The sequence below is a fragment of the Orycteropus afer genome, unplaced genomic scaffold (genome assembly GCF_000298275.1).
Source record: "Orycteropus afer afer isolate SDZICR_OR568_19922 unplaced genomic scaffold, OryAfe1.0 scaffold00037, whole genome shotgun sequence".
NCBI lineage: Eukaryota > Metazoa > Chordata > Mammalia > Tubulidentata > Orycteropodidae > Orycteropus > Orycteropus afer.
The window spans coordinates 15,116,003-15,129,201 of NW_006921624.1; positions in this window are offsets into that span (position 1 = coordinate 15,116,003).

Genomic DNA, 13,199 nt, shown 5'->3' on the forward strand with positions numbered 1-13,199 from the left:
ATATTCAAGATTTAAAAAATAGCAGTACACATTTCACAATAGAAATTTATGCCAAAAAGTTTTACTTTGAAAAGTAATTAATTCGTATTAACAGTATAATGGTTTTTGTAAAATACCAATAGAAGAATGAGCCAGTATCTTAATTGATAAGTTACCAGAGAGTCAGATTACCCAATAGATCTTAGAAAATGCCATAAATTTTGTTTAAGATTAAAAATTGTAATTAGTTATTTGGATTGTTTCACATTTTGTTGTTGAGAGTTGTGCATCTCAGTTTCTAGAGACAATTTCTGCCTGCCTAATTGCAAGGCCTTCTTTGACTCTACCTAGGATGGTGATGGGGGAGCTCTGGTAGCATAGTGCCTAAGACACTTGACTGCTAACCAGAAGGCTGGCGGTTCAAACCCACCAGCCACTCCTCGGAAGGAAGATGGGGCAATCTACTTCCGTAGTGATACTGCCTCGGAAACCCAAGGAGGGGTCACTGTGAGTCGGGTCTGACTCAACAGCACAGGACAACAACAAGGATGGTGATCAAGTGAGTGTAGGTTTTTTTTTCCCCCAGTTGCTTAGAAGTAACTCTCATGACTGTCTCTCTCTTGAGTTTCCTGAAACTTTTCAAAGCCTCTTTGTCATCAGATAGCAATGTTTACACATTAAGTACATTGTCACACAATTTCTCTTTTGTTCCTACTAAATATTTTTTGGACAAAAGATGATAAGTTTAGAAGTGTAGTTTGTTTATTGTATGTATGTGTGTCACTTAAAAACTCTTGCTTCTCAAGACTATCAGCCAGTCTCTTAGAAAACCTATGTGTACTGCTATTTTTAGAATTAAGAAGAGACAGTATGACCATATGTAAAAGCATTTTCTTGGCCTTTAGTTTGTTTTTGTTAAGTAGAATAAAACTGCCAGATTAAAATATTCTACTGTTGTGCTAAAAGAAATACAAGTTAGATTGCACAAAGTTTTTCCTTTAAAAAAAAATATATATGTAATTCAGCTGTTTTAAAAGAGCTGTGTTGTTATACACAAGACTATTTGCAGTCTTTTTTCAGAGCAAATTGTAACAAGTTGTTGTGAATGGTTTAAAATTATAGAAAATAACGAAAATATTAATTTGGGGGTTTTATAGAGGGAGAGAAACAAAACAGGACCAAAGTTTATGTGCCTTCTTCAGTAGTCTTAATTGACTTTTTGTTCCTATTTCAGACTAAGGTAGTGTCAGTATTCTGGTTTTCAAGAAATAAGTACTATATTGTTTTAAAAGGATGGTGTCCCGCAGACCCTTCATATAAGCAAATAATTGTAATTGTATAATTGAATCTCTGTTACACTTTTTCCGTCATCACATAATACTCATTACAGAACCTCACGCAAGTGTCCAAGAACGGAGCTGACTGAAATCTTTGTGGTTTTCATTACCTGAGGTGTATGTTCCAGAGAACAGGGATATCTGTCTGGTCCAGTGACCTTGGTGAGAAGAGTTGTGATTGAAAGCTGCCTATGGCAAGCTTAAATCAGCACTGTAAACAGATTGTTTTGTGTTATTTTTAGTTCTTGGCTCTATGTTTTAGTTGTAATAACATATTTAAATAGCTAGTTTTTGTGTGTCATTTAAAAAAATCATATTCTGGCCTTTTTTCCCCTTGCATTGTTTCCCAGATCTTTTAAAAATCCATCCCACATCTAGAAAGTACTACTTACAAAGATTGCTGACCAAGCAAGGTTTTGCATCAAAATGTCACCTCATTGCTCTGACCAAAGACTGACTGTTCCGGTTTTATCTCCTCTCTGTTAAGCATCTCTCCCCCCTGCCCACCCCCCAGCTCCTTTCTGAAAGAAGACCCAATGCAAAGCGGCCTTTACTTTCTGTTTCCTGTTGGTGAATAGACTACTTAAAGAAAGTGAGAGTGTAAATGTGAACAGAATGGATTAGGATGGGCATTTTCAGTACTGTATTCAAGAAAACGAGCACAGTTAGGAGCCTCTGACATCGTCTGGTATTTTATGTGACCTGTTCATAAAATTCCCTCTTTCAGTTTGTAAGAATGTTCATCTAACAGAAGAAAATGCTGTAAATAATTTTAAAAAATTTTTTTTTTTTTTTTTTTAACGAGGCCAAAAAAGAAAAAAAGGTTTTTGGGAACAAGTTAGCATAAAAAGTGGTTTTATATAAACATCAGTTGTCTTGTATATTTTGATAAGCAGCAGTACCAGTTTTCATTTGTAACACAGTTTGTGGTATTGAAAGAAAAGGATTCTGTGATTGTTGATACGAATTATGTTATAAATGCAAAGAGAAGATAAAATATTAAAAAAACATATTTTCTAAATGCGTAGTGCATGGTTAATTCAGCCTCTGTACATTACAGTATAGTCCATTTTCTTTCCATTTGTATATTTGCCGACTATGACTTGGTATCTCTAATCTCTTTTCCTAACAACTATAGCATTGTAGCATGCCTTTTAATAAATGTCATGGCATCTGTACTCTCTTAAAATTTTTCTGTGTTCTTGTCTGTGCTTTGGGTTTTCCCTTGTCTTACCTGTAACTCTAATGATGTCGTATTTTCTTTTCTTTTTTTTTTTCATAGCCATCCATCTAAACTCATCCTGGTTACAGACTAGCAATTACATGTTCAAACAGCTTACACTGAAAACTCAGCCTCTAAAACTGCTAACCACTCCCTTAGCCAAGGACCAGTTCTCCTTTAGAGGAACAGAGTTCTTTTCTGATGTTTGTGATGCAGCCTCTGCCAGACATGTGGTGCTCTCCCGCGCTGTGTCCACCTGCTCTTTCACACGCACCCACCACACAGCACAGACCCCTGGAGGTGGGAAACATTTTCCACTTAGGCTCAGCTTTTGCCTTCCCAATAGGATGAGTATAATACACTTTGAGCAGTAAGGCAACCATACCACATCTGTGCCCTTTTTTACCTAACGGGTAACACAGTTGCCAGGGGACTGTATGTTGCTAAGAAAATTAGACAAATGGTTCATTTTGGGGTTGTCTGAAGAGCTGTTGGATTGCAGGAGTCTAGGGAAGATGGGGTAGTGTACTCCCATAAAGATTTGCCTCCTTGGAATGGGGGTCTCAGTGAGTTGGAATTGACTTAATGGCAGTGAGGTGCTTCTTATTTTTAATTTGGAAGCAGTCATTTATTTTAATCTTTTATCCTTGGGTGTCTTAGAATTGAGTATTTTTAATAGTATAAAAATAATTACTGCTTTGCTGACTTATCCGTAAAATCTATTGTATCTTTTTTTATTTTTTGAAAGCGTAAAAGGCATTTTTATCAGGAAAAGATAAATAACCCTATGGCCAAGTGAGATGTTTATACTTGATTACTCATGAAATGCTTATTTATACAACAGAGACTTATAAGCAGCATTAAAAGGCATAAAGTCATGCCATTTTGAACATAAATGGACCACAGGGATCACCTAGCTCAGTGTCCAGTTTTCAAAGATGAGCAGCACAGAGCAGGAAGTGACATGACCAAGGCCATGTGTCCACTTAATAGCAGAGCTGAACAGAACCCAAGTCATTTCCCCACTGCACCCAGATGTTGCAGTTCTGTACTACCAAGTGCTGCTAGGTTTATAATCCTGAAGGTCTATACTCTCGAGTTTGAGGTGGTTATATATATTCTGAAAACTCATCATGGTTAAAAAATAAATAGTGGATATTTTAATCCTTAAAAAACAGTATTTTTTTAACCTTACTGTTGTGGTAGCAGGAATGGTGGAGCTGTGGTTAAAGCATTGGACTGCTAACCGAAAGGCTGGCAGTTTGAACCCACTAGCTGCTCTGTGGGAGAAAGATGAGGCAGTCTGCTTCTGTAAAGACTGACACCTTGGGGACGCTATGGGGCACTTCTGCTCTGTCCTGTAGGGTGGGCATCAGTTGGAATTGACTCAATGGCAGTGAAGTGCAGACTGGGCTGGCAGTGTCCGCACCGAGTGTACTGGCTTGTCACAGCCTTACATCTCATGAAAGGCACAGCATTTTCAGAGTCAAGTCTGCCATTGTTTAGTTTACCTAGCCAAAGAGACAGACAGATGGGCTTAGCAAACACGGGCAGAAATGATAGAGTGGCTTCAAAGCCAGCGCTGGTCTGTGTACTAAACACACTTACTTACCCCTACCTAGGTTGCCCAATGTGATTTTCTAAAATGCTGCCAACATGATTTTTCTTACATAATTGATGTGAAGTTGTGTCATTTAAACCTTTCTTGAGCCTTTTTTCTGGCAAAGACATTATCAAGAAGGAATAATTTTCCCCAGGAAATTTTGGGTCTGCCTCTGACACGGGAAAAGGTTAGCCTGAATTTAGTCTGCAGCTGGACCAGGTGAGGGTGGAATTTTTTTTTTTGGAAATTTATCTCAAAATCCTGGTCCTTTAGAGCATGATCATGATGAGAAAATGAAAAACATTTTTAAAAAATAGATTTTTGTTATGAAAGAGTAAAGGAAGCAGTTGGAATTTGAGCTTTTATATTTCAGATTTCAATGTCTTCATAGCTCCAACTACATACTAAAAAAAAAAAAAAGCTCAATTGCAAGTTGGCTGCTTTTGAAAAATTCAGGAAAGTTAGCCTCTTCTTAAAGTAGTACAATAGCTTCTAAATTTAGAATATTCATTTGGCCACTAACAAACTTCAGTAGGGACCTCTGGTGGTGTAGTGCCTAAGGCATGTGACTGCTAACCAACCAGAAGGCTGGCGGTTCAAACCCACCAGCCGCTCCTCAGAAGGAAAATTGGGCAAGCTACTTCCATAGAGGAGAGGTGGCTATGAGTCGAATGACTTGACAGCAGTGAGTTTGGTGTTTTGTTTTTTTAAACTTCAGTATGGAACAGAAAAAGTTTGTACAGATTTGGCATTGGCATTCAGCTATTCACTAAAAAACAAAACACCACCACTGCTATCAGATCCATTGATTCCAATTCATAGTGACCCTGTAGGACAGAGTAAAACTGCCCCATAGGGTTTCCAAGGCTGTAGATCTTTACGGAAGCAGACTGCCATATCTCTCACAGAGTGGCTGATGGGTTCAAACCGCCAGTCTTTTGATTAGTAGCTGAATATGTTAGTCATTACGCCACCAGAGCTTGTCAGGTATTCACAGAGATCGACAAATTCAGTCGTTTTCTGTTGTTAGTTGCTGCGAAGCAATTCTGACTCAGAGCTACCCCGTGAACGCTGAGTAGAACTGCTCCATAGAGTTTCCAGGGAGCTCTGGTGGTGCAGTGCCTAAGGCACTTGACTGCTAACCAGAAGGCTGATGGTTCAAACCCACCAGCCACTCCTGGGAAGGAAGGTTGGACAATCTCCTTAAGTAGTGATACTGCCTCGGCAACCCAAGGAGGGATCGCTATGAGTCGGAGACAGAGACGACTCGATGGCACATAACAACAGCACAGCTTTCAAGGCTGTGACCTTTTACAAGCAGATCATGAAGCCTGTCTTTCCAGGGAACTCTGGGTGTGTTTGAACTGCCAACCTTTTGACTAGTAGTTGAGCACTTAATGGTTCACACTACCCAGGGACTCCTAGCTGTTTTCTGCCTGCCCTAATTGCCCTGATGATCTGCAGTCTCAGCTTCCTGCCAAACCAACCAACCAAAAAACCTGCTGTCATCAAGTCAGTTCAGACTCAGAGTGACCCCCCGTGGATAGGGCTTCCAAGGCTGCGAATCCACAGAAGTAGGTTGCCTCATCTTCCTCACGCGGAGCAGCTGACCTGGTTAGCAGCCAGATGCCTTATCTACTGCACCCCAGAGCCCCTTGCTTCCCGCCAGGGATTCTGAAGGCTGCACCAACCTCCTCCTTTGTCCTTTTCTTGTCTCTTCCTCTTGTGTTCAGATCCTCATCCCCCGCCTATGTCTTATCCACTCCATCTCCTCCTCATTCTTATCTGTTTAGTGGGTGCATGATGGATGGGCCTTCTCCTGGCCGTTGTCTGTGCCCTGTGCATTCTGTTTGCAACACTTCTGCTCTGTTGTGTTTTCCTGCCTCTATAGACATGCTCTCAACCCTCATCTTGAAACAAACTCCCAAATGCTCCTTGGTCTAAACCTCTATTTCCCATCTTCTTCTCTGCAACAAACTTCCAAACAGAATTGTCTTTGCTTCTTCATCCCCCCCCCCATGATCAAAGCCCCCACCTCAGACCCCCAGTGTTGGGGTTTGTTTTGTTTTGCCACATCCTAACCAGTTGCTGTTGAGTCAGTTCTAACTCAAGGCAACCCCACGTGCCTGAGAGTAGACCTTTGCTCATAGGGTTGTCAGTCGCTGATCTTTGGGGAGGTAGCTCACCAGGCCTTTCTTCCAGGTGCCTCTGAGTGAGCTGAGCCATTAGCCATTGGCACCACTTGGATTCCATTTGCCACAGCACGGCAACTCAGAATCAAAATGTGCTTTTACAATTAAAACTTGGCGCTCACCTTAAAGCAGAAAACACTATGTTTGCAGTAGGAATTGTAGCACAAATGGCACTGAACATGTCATATGAGTAATATTCTCGGCTAACAAGTGTGAGTACTACCTTGGTCCTACAACTTGTCTGAATGCTTTCTCATTCTATGTTCACTTGCCCGTCAGACAAGAACGCCAAGCTTGAATCGCTGTATTTTGTATTAGGAAAATGAGTTTATCAAATAAAATGAAACGTCTTGTGTTTTTTCAAGTATACTGCTTCCCCACTCTGAGAATCTGATATGTCCTTTGCGCCCCCAGTTGAGAATCACTGATCTAGACATGATAAACATTTAGAGAAAGAGTAATTCCTTCTTTATTCCAAGTAGACTGTACTTGACCCTTTCTGCATCAGTGAGTGGCAATGACATCCCCAGGATGTATAGATGATCAGAACGCACAGACTTGCAATTGGAGCCCCTGAATGCCAGCTGACCTTTTCTTACAGGGGGAATGTCATTGTTCTGTTTCTCTTTTGTGACTCAGAATGAATGTCATCACCCACAGTCTTTCTCTTCTGATTACCAGCCACTATATAAATAACACAGCTACATGCAATTGAGTTTCCAAAGATTACAGACCTATTTAAAGGGAAGTGATTGTTTATTTAAGGAATAGCAGAGAGAGAACTTGGATAAGTACTGTCTTTGATGAGATCAAGGCAATTACACCCTAAGTATCTTCAGACTGGAAAGAATTTGAAGCCTGAACTTGGGCACAGCACTCATTCAGCACACACCTCCATGCTCTGAGCTCCTGTGGTCACAAAGTCAAATCAGACAAGGCCGCTGTAGCCTGGTGAGGTAGAGAAAGGTAACAAGCACTTATTAAGCATTATAAAGAGGTTTTTATAAAATACCAGAGGAGCACAATGGATGGGAAAGAGCCAGAGTGAAGTCTGGACAAGGCCTTGAATGAGGTATTAGGGGAGAGTCTGGTGAGGCTGCAGTAACAGATCCCCACTGAACTCACTGCCATTGAGTCAATTCTGAGTGACCGTATAGGACAGAGTAGAACTACCCCATAGGGTTTCCAAAGCTGTAATCTTCACAGAAGCAGACTGCCACATCTTTTTCCTGTGGAACAGCTGGTGGGTTCTAACTGCCAGCCTTTGGGTTAGCAGCCAAGCACTTAACCACTGCACCACCAGGGCTCCTTGTGGTAACAGATAAACCCTAAAAAGCCATGGCTTACCACAATAAAATTTTATTTCAATGGACCAGGCAGCTGTCCCCCATCTTGTAGCTGTGCTATCTAAAACACATGGCCTCCAGTGTTACCTCAGCAGGAAAAGAGATGATGGTCCTTAAGTCCTCCAGTTCTTAACATGCCTTGTCTGGTCTCCAGAAAGCCATGAGTAGTGCCTTCTGGAGTCAATGTGTTCCAAAGACCAGGGACTGAAGCTAACAATGTAAAATGTAAGGGTATGCATTTAAAGTCTTATATCTGAAAGAAAATAAAGTCCTATACTTGAGTTAAAAAAAAGAAAAAGAAAAAAAACAGACTACAGGGATTTACTACAGTACCTGTGGAGAAAGATCCATTAGAGTCTCCACTGGCCAGCCTATTCTCAGAGTACTGGGTTTAGTTTTGGGCATAAATAATTCTTTATATCTATGTAGTTAAAAAAAATAAAAGGAATTGCCCAGAATGAATCAAAGCTAAGTCTTAAAATGTGATGTGAAGAGGGCCTAAAAAAAACCTTCCAGCTTAAATAAGTCATGATGTGTGTGTGAGAATGCATGTGCTAGTTAAATTGAGAGGGAAGGATTCTGCTAGCCAGATACTTACAAGCTATTAACTTGAAACATGGAAGTAATGAAGTCCGACTTGCTGTTACTGTTGCCAATACCCCTTTGCCATTCTCCTGACAAAAGGCTCCTCTGCATTTTTACTGGGTAATCACTCCCCAGATCAGTCCTCAGGGTTTGGTGAGGCTGACCCCACACTTAGGCTGAGCTCTAGTGGCTCTAAGCAAATTATCCTGGACAGTAGTATGGGTGGTTCAGCTCCGGGCACTCGACCCAGCAACAGACAGGCTCAGGACTTGGGCCATACTGGGGGAGGGGAAGCTTTCTCTTTCCACTGGATTCAAAGCAGAGAGGATGTATGATCTGCTGCTGCAGTCATACATCCTGTGTATGACTGCAGTTTTCCCTGTGGTCCTGTGACCACAGGGAAAACTGTAACTCAGACTGGGGCCAGCACGGGGCAAGCAGAGCTGTGAAAAAGATTCTGGGTTCCTGTAGCATTGCATGAACCTCTGGTCAAGCCACACTGGAAGTCAGATCTGTCCCTGAACCTTGTGGGTTATGGGAGCCAAAAACTTCCAGCTTGGCTTTCCACATTTTGGACCAGGTTTTATGTCACTTGAACCAAGTCTCCTCAGTAGTACAAAGCAGGACCTTGAGGGAGAGGAACCAGGAAAGGAATGTCGACAGCTGTGGGATGAATTGGTAATAAGGACCTGTGTCTGGCCCGTCTGGCCAGGTCCAAGTGGCTTGATTTAGATGACATGTGACAACCTGCATTTTATGAGAAGATCTAAGGTTTGTGGCTTGTCAGCCCAATGTTGTGCCTGATATTGGCAAATTGTATTTAAGAAATCACTACCACCATATGAGGAGCTCTGGTAGCATAGTGCCTAAGGCACTTGACTGCTAACCAGAAGGCTGGTGGTTCAAACCCACCAGCCACTCCTCAGAAGGAAGGTTGGGCAATCCTACTTCCGTAGTGATACTGCCTCAGAAACCCAAGGAGGGGTCGCTATGAGTCGGGACCGACTCGACGGCAAATAACAACACCACCACCACCACCATATGAGAGGATAACTTGATTTTAAAATTACCTGTGAGTGCTTAGGGTTTATCCACAAACCTGCCAGTGAAAATCAAAGCAAAAGAAACCTTTTGAACTGGCTAACATGTATTTTTTTTTTTTTTCTATTACCCACTTGGCAGAGATTCAAAGCTTCTCACTCACATTCATTTTAAAACAAATGAGCACAACTGTGAGAGCAAGTCAGTACAGTGTGGGCCATCATCAGTCCTGGAGAGAGTCACCTGGGGATACAGCATCTGCAAACCACCGAGTATTAAATGAACAGGAAGTGAGACAGAGTGGGATGACTAACCTGAAGCTTTTCTAGACTAGCTTGCTCCAAGGATGCTAGGTTCAGCTGAATGTTAATGCCACTGGCAACCTGAGACTGACAGACTTCCTTCCCCAAATATGTGGAAGATTTACTGGGGACCAGGATTCCTTGCCAAATACGGGGGTAGCTGGTAAATACACATAATCCATCCCCTAAAAATACTTATAGTCTAACGGGAAAGACGGACAAGTGAGTGATAATTCCAGTACACATAGTTAGTGCTATAAGCCACGCATTTTAATGCTGGCTTGTGTCGGGAATTTTGGAAGTCATTTGGTATCCAAAGAGATGATCAGAGGCCAGGTTACAAATGGCCTAGTATGCCGGGCGAGGACAGAGGTTGTTCAGTGGCCAGTTTCTCACCTTCGTGTTTAGCCACTGCATGTCTCTGGCTGGTGGGCTGCATGTTGTTCGAAGCTAAACAGGTTTCAGCAGAACTTCCAGGCTGAGACATACCAGAAAGAAAGGGAAAACAAAAACCCTAAGGTTCATAATGGTTCAATCCCATTGTGCATGGAGTCACCGTGAGTAGGGGGCCAACTCAATGACAGCTAACGACAGCAATGCCGTGCAGAGGACGGGAAGTTCAGGTGGTGGGTAGGAGGAGTCAATGAAGGGTTTTTAGCAAAGATGGTATGGAGCCTTCATTTCTAGAAAAGCCCTCCGTGCCCATCCACATGGTAACAGTTGTGAGTCTTTAACACCATTCTATACAGGGAGATCCTGTTTCTGCCACCCAGTTGGCTTGGCATATGCACTTCATGAAAGGTGACCACTCAAGATCCTGCTGCAGGTCTGGCCCTTGGCCATGACTAGGCTAAGAAGGTCAACAGAGAGAAAGACCACTCACCTCTCAGGTTGCTGGGCCTGAAATCTAAGGGGGCTACCAGTGAGCATATTTGCAGCCAGGGGCAGTGGCAAGTCAGAGGAAACTTGGGAACCTGCAGAGAGAGAGGAATAAAGCAGGTATGATGGGAAAAGGGATAGAATAGAGCCCTGATGGTGTCCCATCTCAGACTGCAAACTATTCCCGAGGCCTGTACTTCTTCATGTACTCTCATGGAATAATGAACTGTGGTTTTCACTTAAGCTAATTCAAGTGGGATTCTGTTACTTGCAATTAAAAGAATCCTAACACCGTCTCAAGGAGCTCTACTGGTCTAGTGATTAAAGCATTCGAATTCGAACCAAAAGGTTGGCGGTTTGAACCCACCAGTCGCTCCATGGGAAAAGATGAGGCAGTCTACTTCTGAAAAGATTTACAGCCTTGAAAATCCTATGGGGCAGTTCTACTCTGTCCTAAAGGGTCGCTATGAGTTGGAACCCACTCAATGGCAGAGGGTTTTTGGTTTAATACCATCTTACCCTGGAAATAATGGTACTGATAAAAAAAACAAAACAACAACAACAACAACAACAAAGAACAAATGCTGGCAGGGCTGTGGGGAGATTGGAACTCTTAATTTCTGCTGGTGGGTTTACCAAATGGTACTCCAAAAAAAAAAAAAACAAAACCCAAACCAAACCACTGCCATTGAGTCAATTCTGACTCACTGTGGCCCTATAGTATAAAGTAGAGCTGCCATAGGTTTTCTAAAGGTGCAAATCTTTAGGAAGCAGACTGTCTCATCTTTCTCTTGTGGAGTAGCTAGTGGGTTCAAACCGCTGACCCTCTGGTTAGTAGCCCAATGATTTAACCACAGAGCCACCCCAGATCTGACTCCACAGCAGTGAGGTGTTTATATATATATATATATATACACACACACACACATACATACATACACACATACATATATATACCAAAAAAACACAAACTCACTGCTTCCAGTCTATTCTGACTCACAGCAACCCCAATTGGATTTCCAAGGCTGTACATCTTTACAGAAGTACATTGCTTCATCTTCCTTCCACGGAGCAGCTGGTGGGTTTGAACTGCTGACCTTCTGGTTAGCAGCCAAATGCCTTATCTACTATGTCATCAGAGCACTCTCTCTCTCATCTCTCCATATTTTTAAACGTTTATTTATATTGTAGGGGCATGGTGGAAAAGGAGAGGTATAGGTTGGTTAAAATATTTCTTAAATGAATGGTATTTTTGTTGAAATAATTACATAATTTCCATGATCTTCAAGGACTGAGTTTAACAAAACCATTGTCTAAATTCTAGGAGACCGTGGTGCTCATACTGACCATCTAGTCCCTGAAGCAGCTCCCTATCATTGTTAGACAAAAAAATAATGTGCAAGGCAGCTAAGACAAGAGCGCCTAGGAAGTTTATTTTAAACTACTTATTTTTAAGGCTGCACAAGTTGAGCCCTTATATGGGCGTGTTCATGTGTCATTAGGTTTAGCCAGACTCAGAGTGGAGAAAGAGCACCACCAGCCCAAAGCCTGCCCATTAGAACTTCCTTCTTCTTCCGGGGCACTCACCTCCTCTCCCAACCCGCAGCGTGCCTGGGCCTGCATCTCAGTGACTCCCACCACCACCCCGCCGGATATCACACCAGAGATCTGAGGTTCCAGCCCTACATTCCGCTCTCATTTGCCACTCTCTCAACCAGCATCGCCCATGACCTGCTCCAGGACACGGCTTTCCTGCCTGGATGCCTGCCGTAGCTCCAGGCTGGACTCCCTGATTCCCACGCTTCGGTCCAAGCCCGCCGAGCCGACCCAGGGAGCTCCTTGATCAGCTCGCTCCCCTCTTCCAACGCTTACAAGGGTTTCTCAGCAACCTGCTTCACTCGGTTTGCCAGCTTTTAAGTACTCAGCAGCCGAATGCCCCTCCCCAATTGTGCTAGCACCTTAAGGAGGTCCCCCTCCCAATTTCTAGAATCCACACTCTCGTCTCTGTCCCTTCACACATCTTTCTCGCCGCTTAGGTTCCTTTCCCACTGTTCCTAATTGTCAGGTCTTAGCTTCCTTCCTCCCGAGACCCTCCCTATGGCCCCAAGGTGGGTCAGCGCCCCTGGGCTTTGTGTTCTTGGAGCACCAACCTGCCCCTCCATTACCCGGACCTGCCTCGTCGTCTGGTCTTGCTGGTCGCCCTGGCCCCCTCACCTCGCTCTTGGAGCTGCACTGCTCTCTCTCCGGCCCTCCTTCCCGGTCCCACAGATCCCCGCTCCTCCTGCTCCTCCCCGGCCGCCTTCGCCTCCCTGAGCCCCCCACAACCTGAGGTCCCCCGTTTGTTACATAGGCTGAGCACCGCGGGTGTTTCCTTCTAGCACAGTTATGTTATTACTGGATGAGTGTGCCCCCTTTCAAGGGGCTCTGGTGGCGGAGAGGTTAAAGCATTGGGCTGCTAATCAAAAGGTCAACGGTTCGAACCCGCCAGCCGCTGGGTGCGAGAAAGATGAGCCAGTCGGCTTCAGTGAAGATACCCAGCCTTGGAAACCCTATGGGGCAGTTCTGCTCTGCCCTAGCGGGTCGCTGTGGTTCGGACTCGACTGGACGGCAGCGGGCTGGCTTTGGTTCCGGTGCCCCCTTTCCGGACGGGAGCCGGCTCGGTGCGCTCTCGAGTCCCAGCGCCCAGCGCGCGCCTCGTACGCGGCAGGTGCAC